General features: G+C 41.3%; 1 long non-coding RNA gene across 1 annotated transcript; it reads left to right on the top strand.

Moving 5' to 3' along the window:
• Positions 1-844: 844 nt before the first annotated feature.
• LOC309626413 lies at positions 845-17,559 on the top strand. The gene is made up of 2 exons (XR_014243173.1): positions 845-4,309; positions 10,847-17,559. It is a non-coding gene; the product is annotated as an uncharacterized lncRNA (long non-coding RNA).
• The last annotated feature ends 532 nt before the right edge of the window (positions 17,560-18,091 follow it).

Consider the following 18,091-nt stretch of genomic DNA (forward strand, 5'->3'; position numbering starts at 1 on the left):
TAATGGGGATGAGGAAGATCCTGTTTTGAGAGACCGAAAGCTTATGTGGTTTGGGGAGTCTTCTTTAAGAAAAGGAGCATAAATTCACAAATACAAAACTAGGTACAAGCACTTGAAAGGGGTTTGTCTATGCAAGGAAGGCATCCTGGAGTTGAGGATTTATTAGCTAAATGATAAATCCACTTCTAGAAGGGAGTGACTCTAAAAGCAGGGGATCCAGTCAGAAAGCAATTGTAATATCCCAGACCCAAGAACAGAAGGACAGAGAACAAAGTATCAGCAGAGAAAATGGAAAATGGAGAATGAGTTTGGGCATTAACAGGGGAGGAAAACCCATAGTGATTAGTGGGATATGAGGGGAGGGAGGAATCAGCAGAAGTGACTCTAAGGTTTGTACTGCAGTCAGAAAAAGGGAAATCAGGGCAGGAAACTGGGGGTGGGTGGTGTTGCCTTTAGGTTGATGGCAGCACCTCTCTGGAGAGGTGCGGGTCCATGGGCAAGCTTTCCTAAGTGCCGGACACAGCGCTAGGCCCAGTATCTTGATGGAAGCTGCGCATGGGAGAGATTTCTAAGCCAGAGAATCTGGCTCTGAAGAGAGGCAGCATCCTCGGTGGGAGGAAATTTTCAATCCTGTGACATTTCGATTCTGTTTTCCCGTTGGCCCCAAGAAATCTTAGAGGAATAGAAAATTGTATTACTTGCTCCAAGAATCAGAATAAAGACAGGAAGCAGTGGTTGCTGGTTACCTTTTCCGGGAGTGGCCCAGAGGATGTTTACAGGAAAGATTCCTTTCTGACCTTTGACTTGTAGATCTTTTAGACTAGAAATAGGGCCTCCAGAGTAGAAATCCTAGGGGGACAGAGCAAATACAAATAATAGATAAAACAGAAGAGGAATTTTCCAAGTCACAAAGCACCCTTGCACGTCCCTCAAAAAGAAAGGAAAACAGCTGGGGAGAGGGTGGAGAGAATCTTCCTTGATACAAGATTACATCTCCGTTCCTGTCGCTCCCCTCTTCCGTCTCGCTCTTTTCACCCTCCTCCCTCATTTCCTAAATTCCCTTCCATTGACTAAACAAGAATATTAAATGGAGGTAGGGGCAGGAAAAGCCTATATATAAGTGGTTTCCCCAAATCATAGGTTATTTTAGAAGATGAGCCATCCTTGCTGTCAGTACAGTTACATCAGGTAAGGTCACAGTATTTACCAAGTACACAACTAATTCAACTAGGACTGCAGTCAGGTTTGGCCTCTCCTAGTGATCAGTGGAGTTGTCAAGTTGTTCTCAAATATCAGGGTACAAATCCTTGCATATCACTCCCTAGTGGGGTAACTGTGGTCAGGTTATCCTGTTTCCTTATCTGAGAAGTGGAGATAACAAGAGGTGACCATGGAAAGTAATTAGCAGAGTCCTTAGACAGGCAGGAAGTACAAAGGCAGGTCCAGATTTTATGGGGCCTGAAGATTACATAACTTTGGGGGCCCTCTTAAATAAAAAGAAGCTAAATCTTACTTTTGCAAGTTTTATATGAATACATTGCTAAGGCCCCTCCCAGGGTCTGGGAAAGACTTGTTAAAGTGGGAGGACCTGAAGCTTCAGCTTCATCAGATTCAAGGTAAATCCACCTCTGAATAAATGTTCAAAATCGATGTTAGCTTCCGCTGTTCTGTATTTATTTTAAAAATGTTTATAGAGCACTTGCTATGTGCCAGGCTGTGAGGTCCTGCTAGGTGTTAAGGGTGTTACACATCTGGAAATTCTATGCCCTAGGTAAAAGGAAGGTCATTAAATATCAAAGCAAACCAAACTCCTTATCTAAAGAATGTGGTTTGATTTGACAAAACATCCCTAGCTAATAAATGACTGCAAAGCCCTTTGCAGAACTCCTTAACAGAAATACAGCACCAGCGGAATAGATGAGCTTTTTGTAATCAGTATTTAAATTTTTTTTCATTAAAAAAAATTGTGGTAAAATACATATAACATAAAATTTGCTATCTTAACCATTTTTAAGTATACAGTTCAATGGTATTAAGTACATCCATATTGTTGTGCAACTATCACCACCATCCATCTCCAGAACAATTTTTATCTTGCAAAACTGACCCATTAAGCCCTAACTCTCCATTTCCCCTTCCCCAGAGCCCCTGGCAACCACCATTCTATTTTCTGTCTGTATGATTTTGACTACTTAGAGTAGTCAAATACTCTAAGAGTATTTGTATCTTATATCTGTGAAAATCCACTTATAGAGTACTTCATGTAAGTGGAATCAGACAGTATTTATCTTTTTGTGACTGGCTTATTTCACTTAACATAATGTCCTCAAGGTTCATCAATGCAGTAGCATGTGTTAGAATTTCCTTCTTTTTTTGAGGCTGAGTAATATTCCATTGTATGTATATACCACATTTTGCTCATTCATTCATCCATCGATGGACACTTGGGTTGATTCCATGTTTTAGCTATTGTGGATAATGCTGCTGTAAACATGGGTGTACAAGTGGTGATCATTTTTACTTTGCTTTAGAAATTTTGCATCTCCACGATCACTGGTTAGAATGTACTTGGATTATTGCTTTCCTTTGTCACATGTGAATTATATAAAGCAGTCAAATGCCCGAGAGCCAGTAATCAAACTTAAGTTCTTCCTCATAGTCGACCCCTATTTTACTGCCAGGACAAAGACAGTGGGTCAGTGGGGCCCTGATCTAGGACTTAAGAGATCTGGGTCCTGGTGTCAGCAATGCAGTGAGTGTTAGTTACTTATGTGATATTAGGGAAAATTCTTTCATTTTGCTGGACCTCAGTTTCCTCATCTGTCTTGTGAGTCATTTGGACTAGGAATACCTTTCCAGGGTGATCAGCTCAGCCTGCGTCTTGGGAAATTCCTCATTCCCAGGCAAACTAGGATGGTTGGTCACCCTCCCTTCGTCAAGTACTCAAATATGACACCAGATTTTTTAAAAACGTGCTGGATTAAACAGAGTAAGGCTGTTTACCACCCTCCCCCAGGAAATATCAAAAGGGAATGCAGCAGCTGAGTCAGGTTAGGACAAAATTCCAAATGTGTAATTTTTAACAGGCTTTTTGGGAAAGGGTTGATTTCAGATCCTGTGAAGTAGTCATCCCTCACAAATGTTCTGGTTAGGGAGGTTTGTATGTTAACGATTAGACAAGAGCTGTTAAAATCTCAGCTGAGCAGCTTAAAATATTTTCTACTATTAATAAATAGCTTGGCTTCTCATAGAACCAACTGTAAAGCAGGTAGGATTTTTTTTTTCCCTCCAGGTGCACACTTCTATGTCATGGAGGAAAAATAAAACAAACAATAATAGCAAATGAACAAAATTAAACTAAGATGTGCTCCTTGTCTGATCTGCAACTAAAAGGAAAGCTGAGCCTGGAATATGTTGTAATTCCCCCTCCCTTATATAGGAATGTGCTGATGTGCCTGCCTCAAATCCCACATGAGCCCCCTTTACTGGGAGGATAATTCAGCCAGATTCCAGCTACCATAAGCAAACAGGCAAGGCTGGTGTGAATGAAGTCAATGAAGATTTTGAGGACTGTTAACTTCTAGGAGTGAAATGAATTCCTGGTTGATTTGGGCAAAAGAAGCATTTCAGCTCGATCTGTTGGTTGCATATTTTTAGATTATTTGTGGTTTCAATACTAGGTCCATGGGCAGTTATAGTGTGTTACTGATTAGATCGGGTCTTGACATGGGGCCTAAATGGCAACCTTGGGCCCATACAACCTTCTCCCTACAGGTATACAGAGAAATAAAAAGACAATTCCCCACATCAATTATTATTCCCTGTAGAAAATAGTTCAATGACCCTTTTTTCCCAGTCTGTCATGATAGAATCTGTATTTATAGATCAAGTTATATTTTATAAAACATTATGTTTTATAAAACAAATACATCATTCAAATTTCATACATTAAGGTAATATGTGTAAGGTAAGACATTATTATCCCCATTTTGTAAATGCAGAAATGGAAGCCCAGAGAAGTTAGGAGTTTTTCCCACGGATACAAAACTGGTAAGTGACAGAGCTGGTCTCAAACCTAGGTCTTCTCAACCAAAATCAGGACTTATTACAATGCAAAGCAAAATGTGTTTTGCTTTTTTAAAATATTCCTTCTAGCCATTTTGCTAATCTTTCTCATGCATTGATACCATCTAAAGAGAATGATTAACAGGAGTTTAGAGAGAGTTTTAAAAGAGAAGAGGGTCAAAAGCAATGTTGGGTAACACCTCCATTTAAAGGACCAACAGGAGGAAGAGGAGACAGCAAAGAGGTCAGTGGGGTGCTCTGAGAAGGGGCAGGGGACCCAGCCAGTTTAGTGCTGCCTCCAAAGCCGAGGGAGGGGAGAGGAAACCTGGTCTATAAGGGTAATAATTGACAGTGACCTGGGGTTTGGTGTTCAGGGACGTACTGATGACCTCAGGGGGCACAATTTCATGTAGCCGGAGTCTTGGGTTCAGTAAACCCAAATATTCACCCTCAGCCCGACAAACCCTCAGATGCTGGCTGTGTGCCCATTCCACTCCAGTGACACTGATGAGCAGCTCTCCAAGCAGCCACTGCACTTTTGAATAACTTTCACTCCTTAGGAGTTCATTCTTAAGCAGAGTGCCTGCTGCGCTCTGGGCACTCTTAACTGCTAGGGTTGAGAGCTGTAAACAAAATGTTCAAACGCTCTGCACTCATAAACTTACCTTCTAGTGGTGAGAAATGCCTTAAACAAAACGAAGTGTGCTGTCAGGTGGGAAGAAGTGCTATGAAGAAAAATCAAGCATGAGGTGATTGTGGGGAGGAAGAGGGGCTTATATCATGCATTAGATAGTCAGGGAAGTTCTCTCTGATATAATTCTGTTTGGGGAAAGGCCCCAATGAAATGAAGAAGCAAGCCATGTGGATGGATAACTAGGGAGAAGAGCATCTCAGGCAGAAAATACAAAGGCCCTGGGGTAAGGAACAGCAGGAGGAGGAGGATAGGAGGTGAGATCAGGGAGGGATAGGATGAGGGGGAACATGGCGCACCATGCAAGGCTTTGAGAGCCACGGCCAGCTCTGTGTCACCAAGGTTTTTGCCCAGAGCAGCTAAAAATGAAGTTGACAAGTACTGAGATGGGAAAGTCTGGGGGAGGTGCAGGCTTAGTGGTAAAGATCAGGAGCTCAGATTTTGAAATATTAGGTTTTACCTGCTCATTAGACATCTAGGAGGATATGTTGACAGGGTGAAGTCTTCAGGGCAGAGGCCAAGGCTATCAGCAAACAGACGGTGTATAAAGCCACAGACCAAATGGGGTGTAGATGGAGCAAGGATGAGGTCTCCCATTTACAGTTCAGGAAGCTGTGGCATCCAGCAAAGGTTGAGAAGGAGTAACCAGTGAGGCTGAAGCACTTGGAGAGAATGATGCCTTAGAAACTAATGAAGCAAGTGTTTGAAGAAGGAGGGCGGGATCAGATTTGTACAATGCTAATAGGTCAAGCAAAATGGGGATCAAGAACAGGCCACTGGATATGGCAACATGGAGCTCATTGGTTATCTTGAGATCTGTGTGAGGGGGAAGTGGAGTAATGGGGAGAAAAACCTGACTGGAGTACGTACGTTCAAGAGAAAATGAGGGAAGAGGAGGTGGAGACAGCAAGTATGACAACTTTTTCAAGGAATTTCATCATAATGACAATCAGAGAAATGAGGCAGTAGCTGGAAGGAGATATGGGGTGAGGGGAAAGTGTTTGGTTGCTTGTTAAAGATGGGAGATATTGCAGAATATTTGCATATTTATCCAAATAAGCCAGTAGAGAGAGGGAAATTGATGATGCAGGAGAGGAGACAATGGCAAGAGCAAGGTACTTGCATGGAGAATGCGGAAGAGAGCCAGGGCCCAGGTGAGTGTTGGCCTTGGAGAGGAACACAGACAGTTACAGAAGGAGCCTTGCAACGGGAGGCACACAGAATGCAAGGACGCAGATGCAGACATTTGATAGATTTAGTGGTACGTCTGTGGAAGCTCTCTTATTATGCTTTTATTTTCTAAGTAAAATAAGAAGCAAGCCCAACAGTTGAAAGTGAGAAGGCTTGAGGAGACAGAGAATCAGCGAAAACCTGTCTTTGGAGAATGGGAGAGTCAGTTGACTGAGGAAATCGGTGAGGATTGTCAGGCAGCAAAGGTTTGCGGTCACTTAAGATGATGGTATTGTTGGGTCACTGAGATTAAACCATCAGACTTCAGGCCTCCCTCTGCTCCCACTCCTCACATGTGCTCTCCATTAAAACATATAGCATCTATTATTTTATTTGATCTACAAACATTTGTGTCACACTTAACCAAGTCCCAGGTATTCGTAGCTGCAGTCAGGGCTCGTTCTCTCCAGGGTCAGGCTCAGAGGTGGGTAGGGAGGAGAGAGGCGGGAGGGGGAGGTTGACTCCAGTAGGGTCATTAGCTCTCATGCCCTATGAACAGAGGGAATCAATATTCTTTGAAGGTGGCAAACTCCCTTCAGGAGGGAGGAAAGAAGCAGTTGGAAAACGTGGCTTTGATTTAAGAACTAAATGAACTTCGATATACTGAACCCCAGAATTACACAGGCCTACCCACCCAGGCTTAAGCTTCGATGGACCTTCACAGACCTTCCCAAGGGGCTCTGTGTGAAATTTACAGCATGGAAGAGGAAAGGCAGAAAACAAGTGACCCCCTGTAGGCAACTAACTGCTGAGAAGAGAGAGGCAAGGAAGGTGTGTTTGCACCTGGCACAGGTCCAATTTCTCTTTCCAAAGTCACCAGTGAGGTACATCATGCTATCTGGTGGGGATAGAGTGGGAGAGGGCTAGTTGGAAAGAAGGAGACCAGGAGTGTGACACTAATTCATGTCCCCCACATGGAAGAAAACAGCAGGTATGGGGAAGGAGGTTTCCCTCCTAACAGTCATGAATTGAAAGAAAGGTCTTGGACCATGAGAAGCTGTCCAGTGCCATGCCTGGGCCTTGAACCTCCCTTCAGCCCTGAAGCGAGCACTGGATAGGTGAGAGGGAGTGAGAAATTTGAGGGTATAAACAAGGAAGTGATTACCATGTTGGCCTATGTAACCTGAGCTAGCCAACAAGGGAAGTGAGATAGTGAAAAGGTGGTAGGGCCAATCAATTGGAGGCCCAAGTGAGTCAAAGAATGCTTGGCTTCGAGGTTTCAGAGGGAATGTGCTGGAAAGGTCGCAGCCTTTCACATACTGAAAAAGCACTACTATGATCCTCTTGAGTCTTTTTGCTGGAATTAAACACACCCAGTTCCTTCACTGGTCCTCATGTAAGAATGTTTCAAGTATATTTATAAACAGACTGGTTGTTTTCCCCTGCACACGTACCAGCTTGTTCCTTTGAAAGAGTGGCACCTGGAGACCACTACAAGACTCCATCCAGCGAAAGTAGGCAGGAGCCCATCTCCCCTGGCCGTAGACGCCCTCCCTCAACAGGTACAGGAAGCCAGGATTTCATTCCTCTTTCAGTGTTTCCATCCCCCTGCTAACTCAACTTGAGCTGTCTGGCTACTGCAACTCCCATGTTTTTTGGTTCAAGTACTGCTGCCAGGTAAGGGCTTTACCACCCCATACCTAGCCAGCTGGATTTTTTGGACCTTGTGTGTATATTTACCCATATTAAATAGCAAAGGTTGGAAGAGTGACTTATTTGTGGGTTATTTCAACTCACTAAAATTTCTTGCTTCATGACTTTTCTTTTAATCCATTTCTTGATGATTTAGTATTAGTCTCAGAAATTTTTGGTGGTGAAGGGAAGTATATAATTTATTTACATCTATTTATTCAGCAGCCACAAATCTTTATCAAGAACCTTCTAAAAGGTCAGTATTGGGATACAGCAGTAGACAAATCAGACATAGCCCCTGCCTTCGTGGAGTATGCAGTGTAGGATCAGAAGAAGGGCCTTTCCTTTTGGTTTGTATTTTTAATAAGGCAGATCTCAACTTACCTAGAGACCTGAACTTATCTATTGGAATTTCTTCTTTTCTCCTCTAGTTATAACAGAAGAATTGACCCTATCCCTCCAAAAACCAGTCTCTTTACTTCTACTATTGGATTCATCCCTTCTTACCTATTTCCTCTCTCTCCTGCATCATCCAGCTCTTTCTCTCTACCAGGTGATTCCATTCAGCACAGGTATCTGCTCAAATATTTCTCACCTTCAAAAACCCTTTCCTTGACCCACATTTCCCTCTCCAGCTACTGCTCTATTCCTTTGTGTTCCTTCATAACAAAACTTCTTGAAAAAAAAAAAATCCTCTACGCATGATGTATCTGAGGCTGGAAACAACGTGGATGTATTTGGAACAGCTGTGAGTGTCATGGCAGAGAGCTGATAAGCGAGAAACAGCACTTTCCAGAGTGGTAGGCACTGAGAGCAAAGCCCTCTGCAAATATTTTGATGGTAGGTGGCTGTGTCATAGCGAAGCAGGAACTGACCTCCCCTCGGCAGACCTATGCTGAATCCCTGTTCTACCATTCTGTAGCTGATGTGACCCTAATCAAGTTACTTAACTTCTTTGAGCCTCAGTTTCCTCATCTACCAAATAGAAGTAGAGATATTGTTCTCATAAGTTTGTTGTGACAATGAAATAGAATACCTGAAAGTGTGAAGCAAATGTTAGGATGTATTAGCATACAGTAATATTTAAAAGAAGGAGGTTCACCCCAGTTGGCGCCTGGGTTCACACCAAACCAGAGCCTGAGCCAAAGGCTTGCATGCACGGCACCCCTGTTGTACATTTGGAAATGTGATTCTGGGGAGCAGGACTGGGAAGAGGAGGAATGAAAGAGAGAAGGAGGGAGGGAAGGCCAGTACAAGTATGTGTTGGTCAGGGCTGCGGGTGACAGGTGCTCAGTGTCACACAACCTTCTGAGAAGCCTTATGAAATGCATCTCTGAACAGTCCCCTGAGGAACTAAAAGGGGGAGCACTTATGCAGAGATTTGTACCTCTGTTGGTTAAGGGTGGCCCGCTAGGCATTGACTCCCCATCTCTTCAGGGCTGCACACATGTGAGTGCCAAGTGGACCCCAGGGGAGGAAGTGAAAGCAAAAGGTGCAGGATGAGGAAAGGCCATATCAGGTTGTACCTTTGACAATTACTCAAAACGGGTTCCTGCAGCAGCAGCTGGAGTAAGGGAAGGGATCAGGAGGGTTTGAAATGGGGCAGAAGATACAATCCCAACTGACAGAAATGAAAACAAAGAAGATGATGACATGCCTTGGCTTTAGTATTGATAGCAGTTATTATATACCATCTCTCTGCAGAAAAAGAGGGTAGATCTTAGACATTATTTTTCCATCCTATTTTCTGAGGAACTATGTATTTCTGTAGCATTAAGAAATGCAATCCCCAAATGCCCCACCTGGCTTTTTGTAGCAAATTATAATTAGAAATGTCATGACCTAATTGAAAGAGACCCAGACCAAGACCTTAGATGAACTGCTTAATTTCTCTGGTGAAGTAGGGGAAGAAGTTGTGGGGTAAATTGCTTCTACCACTACTACTATGGTATCTTTTCCCCTATATTCTAGTGGGGTTTTTTTGCGGGGGAGGGAAGGGAAATTCCTCAAATAATCTATGTAAAAATATTTTGTAAACTAAGAAGGATTATTATCATTTGGGCATTATTAAGCATTAATTACTAAAAATTATTTTTCTAAGATATTTTATCATAATCAAAATAATTCGAATTCAGTCAAATCCATAGACCTAGAGCATAAACTTTGTGCCAGGCCTCGTGCAATCCACTATGGATTCAAAGATGCATAGAGAGGAATGACAAAGAGTTACGTTCACTCTTGAGGACTACACATGAGTACTACTATCATAGCAAGAAAAAGTAAAAGCATCAATGCTTTGCCAGATGGAAATGTTCAGAAACAAATGTCTTACAAATGTTGAAAATGTGTATATGTTGTCCAGCAGTCAAAACAATAGAAATAATTAGACAACTTATTGTGTCATTCTCTAATTTACCAAATCTAGCATTTGTTTAATAGGGGGTAAAGGCTGGCAATGTGCTCTTGCCTAGGAAAATTATTTAAAATTACACTCCTAAATTCAGGAGCACTTTTCCTTTCAAAATTATTTTAAAACAATTAAATACAAACATACAAGATTCATGGCAGCAAGAACGACTGAATATGATCAGGAGTCAGGAGACCCTTGGTCATTTATTCATTCAGTCAATGATTATTCATTAGCACCAACTGTATGCCAGGTACTGTGTTAAGTGCTGGGTGGGTGTAGAGTGGGGAACAACACAGATGGTTACTGTTCACATGAGAATGGTTGGGATTGCCTAGGGAGGGAGTAGAGAGTGAGGAGGGAAGAGGGCACAGGACCAGCCCCAAAGGATGCTAACATTTCAGGGTCAGGTGGCCCACAAATGAGAAGCCACCCAAGGAGAAGGAGTAGGCAAAGAGGCAGAAGGAAAAGCAGGAGAGAGTGCATTCTCATAGAAGCTAAAAGAGAATGTATGAAGAAGGAACGAGTAGCCTATCCTTAGTGTAGACTACTGCTGAGACATCAAAGAAGGTGAAGGGCTGTGAAAGATCTCTCCACAGGAAGGTTATTGATGGCAGAACCAGAGCAGGTGTGTTGAGAAGTGACTGGGATGTGCATCTTCAAATGCAGACCACTCATTCACAAGCCTTTGTCAACAAGACAAGAGCTGGATGGATGTGTGAAGATCAGGGGAAATTTTCAGAGATGGAAGATAGTAGATTATGTTTGGAAGCTGATGAAAAGAATTCATGAGAGTAATGTTACCTAAATCGTTTTTTAAGATGCAACTTCCGGGCTTCCCTGGTGGCGCCGTGGTTGAGAGTCTGCCTGCCAATGCAGGGGACACGGGTTCGAGCCCTGGTCTGGGAAGATCCCACATGCCGTGGAGCGACTGGGCCCGTGAGCCACAATTGCTGAGCCTGCGCATCTGGAGCCTGTGCTCCGCAACAAGAGAGGCCGCGATAGTGAGAGGCCCGCGCACCGCGATGAAGAGTGGCCCCCGCTTGCCACAACTAGAGAAAGCCCTCGCACAGAAACGAAGACCCAACACAGCCATAAATAAATAAATTAATTAAAAAAAAAAAAAAAGATGCAACTTCCAGTAAGAAATATATCTTACACACTGGGACTCAGTATGTGCTCTACACACATACAATTGAGACAAATGTTTCAGAAAACAATAGTTTAATGAAATAATGTTTGTCTTTATTATGTGCAATGGTTCTGATAACTTCTATTCTATTCGTTTTAAATTAAGTTTTAAAAGTATAATTGATTATATGCTCTATGTAATAAATTCAAACAAAACAAAAGTAGTACAGTAAAACTAAAATTTCTCCTTCATACCTGCCATCCTTCCAAATCCCATTTCCCAGCTCAGAGGAGGATTGGGAATTAACAATTTGAATTTGAAGTGTATCCTTTGAAAGCATTTTCTGTGCATTTAAATAAGTATGCACACACACACACACACAAAGTTGTTTTGTTTTGGTTTTGGTTTTTACGAATGTGATCATATATACTCGTGTTCTGAAACTTGATTTTTTTTTTCTCTCTTTCTCTCTGTTGAAGGGATTTTTATGTCAATACATTATTATCCACCTCATTCTTTAGAAAGGCTTGTAGCTTTCCATATGAATGTACTGTGATTTATTTAAAGCATCCCTCTATTGCAGGACAGTGAAATTGATTCTAATTTTTTAGTTTCACACAGTGCTACAACGAACATCTGTCTACAGATGTGAATAATTTTAAGGAAGAGAATCTTGGAAATAAATAAATAAGTAAATGAATAGGAACATTTTGATAGATATTACCAGATAGGCTTCTTTAAAGGCCAAGGTCAGTGTACACAATGACATATGATAACCAATGATAGTCTATTGTCAGTGATAGTCTATAATCAATTTGTCCATTTTTTGGGGTCTATTTCTTGATTTTGTCTTGCTTTGTAAGGACTTTCCCATTATGAAAATCATAAACACTCTCCCATATTTCTGTTTATTAATTTTATAGTTTTATTTTGTATTTAACCTACAGCTTTTTAAATGTATCCAATTTTTTAAATTGGTGAGAAGGGGAGATAAAACTATTTTTTTCCCACATGGACAGCCAATTTTTCCAACACTATTTTGTTAAACATTATAACCCTTCCAATGTTGTAAAATCTACCTTTATCCTATCTGTATTCTAATATGTGGCCTCTGGTCTGTGCCATTGATGTATTATCTATTGCAGCAACAATTCCACATGATTTAATGATAGTAGCTTTATGGTTTATTTGATAACTGGGAGGGCAATATTGCCCCTGTTGCTTTTGTTTTTCTCATTTTCTTGGTTATTCTCATGTACTTACTTTTAAGGACAACATTTACAGTCACTTTATGTTCCATTATAAAATCCCTTTAGGGTGTTGGCTGTGATTTGCCTATATTTTCTGTATGAAATGTTATCCAAAGTCATCCATTTACAGTAAGGCATGGAGGATCAGATGTTTGAGGACAGTGAGGGTTTGAGATCATTGTAATAGAAAGTAAAAGAGGGGCTTCCCTGCTGGCGCAATGGTTAAGAATCCACCTGGAAATGCAGAGGACACAGGTTCGAGCCCTGGTGCGGGAAGATCCCACATGCCACGGAACAACTAAACCTGTGTGCCACAACTACTGAGCCTGCACTCTAGAGCCTGCAAGCCGCAGCTACTGAGCCCGCGTGCCTAGAGCCCGTGCTCTGCAACAATAGAAGCCCTCGCCCACATGCAGCAACGAAGACCCAGTGCAGCCATAAATAAATAAATAAATTAATTAATTAATTAATTTTTAAAAAAAGTAGAAGAGCTGGCTTAACAGAGTGTCCTACAGAGGAGGAAGCAGCCAAGAATTTATAAGAGTGTCTATCTGCAGTTTGGGTGATTTTTTCATCCACGCTCAGCTGCTCACGAGCAGGCATGAAGAAGGATTTTAGTTGGGTTCATGTTGGGATTGGGTGTGGCTAAGACCAGCATAATAGAGGGAGAGAAGAACAAAAGAAATGAAGATATTTTTATCTCTTTGTCTTCCTTTTGGTAAAGATAGAACACAAATAATTTTGTTTTCTATTCATCAAATGGGAATATGTGTGAACAAATGAAGAGAGGTACAATTTTTTTGTTTTGTTGTTGCTTTAAACATGTTAGTAAAATAAAAATGTTAACTTGTGAGCAAGAAAGCTAAATTACAACTGATCTTAATATTGTATAAATAATTTATCATACGTATATAATCATGTTATACTTGAGATACTTCCCTTGTAACAGGAGAGCACTTTTGGTGTGAACTCCTATTTTTTGAGTGTGTATATATTTCCCTAACATTTTCTTTGGTACTAAGCATTCTCAAATGTGTTCCCAGGGGTATCTGGAAATGTTGGTACATAGCCATTTGGCAGTTTAGGGATTTGTTAGAGTGTGGGAAAATTCCAAGGTTATTTTCAGGTTACAACATCTGCATACTTCTTTGCAGGTCCAAAGAATAATTTAGTTTTAAAACTGTAAGGATACCTTAGTCTTGGTCCTCACTGAGAGGAGAAATTACTTCTATCTTTGAAGAAATATCATTCAAAAGAAAATCCTGAGTTAGAAAATTGTAGACCTAAATCCAGATGAAATAAAAAAATCTACTAATATTTCAAATTGCTTAGTGGTTTATTATATTTTCCTTTACTTAGACAAGCAAAGTTAAAGTACTACTAAAGAAGGTAGTCATAAGGGATATGGCCATGGATATGATGGATTCACCATGGATGTGATGGATATCACCATGGATATAAAAAACCAACATTTTTACATTTTTCCTCTCTGTGAACCCAAGCTTCAGCAGGGTGATTTTCTGTTCCATCCTGGGGAAATAACTCAGAGTCACTCCTTTGGGGCTTTCCAAACTCTTGAGATGCTCTCCATTCTCATCATAGCTCTTCCAGCCTGACTGCCTTGTAGGTAGGGAAAGATCCAAAAAAGCTGTAGCAATCCCACTGATACCCAGGCTCAGCTACTGCAAAGAAGAGGACATGATGTCCTATAAGTTGGTTAGGAAATGGCCTCATCTGAAGGCATCTGGCTGCTGTGTCCATAGTTTCCATCAGCCTTCAGAATATTCTTCGTATCTCCTTCAGTCATGGCAAGCCTGGACTCATACAAATTTAAATGAGTTGTTGTTCTAGTCTAGACTCTCACTGAACCAAAATGTGGTCAGATGGGGTGACCGCATTTTTCAAGAGTTGCCAGAAACCTCACATTCAACTGCCCTACTCACGTATCCTATGCATGATCAACCACAATTTATTCCCTGAACTTTGAGGGAAGGCAGTGAAAATAAACATGAAACTTCAGTGTATTCTTGGCATGTTCCACCAATTAGAAAATTCGCATTTCAGATTCTGACTCCTTTAGACACTATCTCCATCCAATTATAAACCCAGTCGATTTTAACTCAAAATATATCTCTTACATCATCCCCTCCTATCCATTGGCACTGCCAAGCCCTTGGTTCAAGTCTTCATCATTGCTCATCTGATCCACTCTAAAGCCAGTCTCTCTCATCTTTTGAAAATGTACATCTGCTCATAGTACTCTCCTAACAATTCTCTGTGGCTTATATGCCCAAATGGTTGATCTGAATTCTTTCAAGTTCTGGTCCTTACCTATATGTTTCCTGCCTCATCTTCTGTCATTCTCTCATTGATGTTCTGTGCTCCTACCACATAGAACAGCCTGCACTTCCAGTGCTGTTCCCCTTGCCCAGGGATGAAATTAAAAATACTTAAAGAACACGAACAAGTCAATCAGAACAAACCACATGACCACTGAGAGATACTCATTAGGGCATTCTGCTGAACATCAGCTCAGACTGCTGTTTCTAGCACCTTGACCATGATTCTCTGGGGAACTTCTGCAGATCCTTTACATGGTCCACAGAAGACTGGCCATTAAGCAGTGGCTGGAGGTAAAAGACAGCATCATTTAGATGGTTTATGGACATGAAGACACCATGATTAACATTTCCAGCACCTAGGTAGAAACCGAAGTATTTGCACGGTAAGCACTATTTGCAGAACCTGAAATGACCTTTTCTATTTTTTGAGATGTGCTCAAAAAAACCACTGCCTCGTCTCTGGTTGCCTTGTAGATAGTTTTGCCTGCTTATGTTTTTCAGAATTTAATCAGCCAGAGACATCTACCTCTCACACAGGCCCACCAGCAGATCAGTTTGTTTTTTTTTTTTTAACCAGGCTTAATCTTTTTATTTCCATGCTGACTAGGAAACATTATGTCCTGAACTGACCTAAAAGTACAAGGAAAAGTTCCAGGATCTTCTCTAACAAGAAAGAAAATAATACATGTTTTTCTTCAATCCAAATAATGGTTGTGCTAACTAGTTGTCATTAATCATATTTCCTATATCAGCATTGTTAAAAAATTACTGTGTCTTCAAGTCACTGCTCAATACAAAACACTAAACTAACATTGAGAGGAATTTAAAGAAGCAACCCGCACAATCCACGCTCTCTGTGAGCTGACAGTCCACTATGGAGATAAGAAATGAACAACTGAAGTCATCATTTTTATGGAGCAGTACATGGTGTGTTGCTCTCAAATAATAAACACTATGTCAGTTAAGGGGAAGAACTGACTATGCCTCTTTTTCAGTTAGGTGAGGCTTCCTGGAGGAGTTGGGTCTTGAGCTGAGCACTGAAAGGTGGGTAGAGTTTCAATACTGTCCCAGCAGGAGAACCAGTATGTGCTATGGACACAGATAACATGGGGCAGGGTAAAACAGGGCCTAGACCTTGAGATGAGGCTAGAAAAGTCAGTGGGGTCAGACTGCAAAGAAAATTGTGCCAGGAGGAGGCATTTGGGGTTTAGACCAGGAGTAAACCTCTTAAAGTTTTGTTAAACAGGAACTTGACATAAAGCAGCATTTAAAATACTAATCAGGTGATAGTAGTTAGCAAGCAGTGTGCTGGGAAGAAGCATAGAATAGTAGAAAACAGCAGGGGCTCTGGGGTCAAGTATTGGGTTTGAGTCTGGCTTGGACACCCTCTAACTAGGTGGGCTTGGACCAGTTACTTAACCTCTAAGTCTCCATATAACCAGTGATAAAAATAGAGATTATACCTCATTCTAAGGATTATTATGAGAATAATAATATTTCACATTTACGCCTGTTGTCTCATTTAATCCTTACATCACTGTTCTATTATGGTAAAATACAGATAACATGAAATTTACCATTTTAACCTATTTTAAGTGTACAGTTCAATACCGTTAAGTACATTCACATTGTTGTGCAACCCTCACCACCAACCATCGCCAGAACTTTTGTCAGCTTCCCAAAGTGAAACTCCATATCCATTAAAATATAACTCCCCGTTCCCAGCTTCCAGGCCCTGACAACCACTCTTCTACTTTTTGCCTCTGTGAATTTGACTACTCTAGGTGCTTCATGTAAGTGGAATCACACAGTGTTTATACTTTTGTGTCTGGCTTCTTTCACTTAGCACAATGCCTTCAAGGCTCATCCATGTTGCATCATGTGCCAGAATTTTCTTCCCTTTTAAGGCTGAATACTATTCTATTGAGTGTCTTACATCACTGTTTTATCACAAGAAAATGGGACTTAGAGAGATTAACTAGTCCAAAATAGCATAGCTAGTAAAAAATAGAGGTAGGATTTGGACTGAAGCAATATGATTCCATAGCAAATCCTCATTTCCCCTGTATATCCTGCCTCATGTAGGTGAAGGACCTACCACGCACCTGGCACAGGGTGTATTGCAAGAAGATATTTAGTTGTTCTTGATTATCTGTCACTGCTTCCTCAGCTCATCCTGGTGACACAATTCCTCTTTTCCTTGAGGAGCTCTTTCTGTGATTGTATCACCCTCCACACAAGGTCTACAAGGTTGAGCACGTTACCCAGGCCAGGCCAATCAGAGTCTTGCCCCTATCCCCCAACAGGGACCTATTCAGGAGTGGTCTCAAGGGTGCAATCAGAGTTCTCTCTGCTGCTATGAGGAGGTTGTGAGCCAGGGGTTGTGGCGGTCATCAATTTCCCAGATACATGATCCAATATATTCCTGGTTTTTGCTTTTAAGCTAATTAGAGCTGAATTTCTGTAACTTGCAATAGAAAGGAAGCTGACTAATACACTGGATCAAATGGCCCTCATGGGCATGGAAAGGAAGAAACTAGCAAGAAGCATTGTGAAGGTGTGTGGTGTGAGGAAAAGAGTCCTTCTGAGGTTTGGATTCCTGGTGACCAAGAATAATTTATTACTGAAGAAGTGGGAAAAGTTGCTATTTTGGGTATGGAAGAGAAAATTACTGGTACTCCCAGGAGTCTTGAGTGCTATCTAGCTTCCAAAGGTAAAATGCACATTACTTATGATTACTAACCACTTCATCCCCTTCTAGGATCTCAAACTCATGAAGTGTTCAAGGTCTGATTGGGGTAGGGCTTTTGGACTCTCACCTTTATCCTCCATCCCCACTTAGTAACCTAATATAAATTCTCCTTCCAAATATAATCCATTCACTAATGTGCTCATTCATTCATGTAACACATACTTGCTGAGTGCTTGCTATATGTAAGGTACTGTGCTAGGTGCTGAGAATATAGTGATGAGAAAATAAACATGGTCCCCTCTCTTTCAGGAGTGTGTAATCTAGTGGAGAAAGCAGGCATAGAATGGATTATCACACAAATGGATAGAACTAGAAATTGTGTTAAGTGCGATGAAGAAAATGGAGTTTCATAAGAGGTATGTTGGAAAGATCTAACTGAGATGGAGGAGAGTGAGGGCATTAAGGGATAGCTGCTCCGGGGAAATAACGTTTAAGCTAAGGCCAGGCCAGGGTGAGAGGTCAACACTGAAATGAAAAGTACAGGTGGGAACCAGAGGTGTTAGTCTCACCTACCCAGAAGAAACAAGTGATTCACCCACCAGGAATGTGAGGCAGGAAGGCCTGAAACTGGTTTCTTTGAAGTGGAGCTA

Source organism: Balaenoptera borealis (genome assembly GCF_965194805.1).
Source record: "Balaenoptera borealis genome assembly, chromosome: 1".
Lineage (NCBI taxonomy): Eukaryota > Metazoa > Chordata > Mammalia > Artiodactyla > Balaenopteridae > Balaenoptera > Balaenoptera borealis.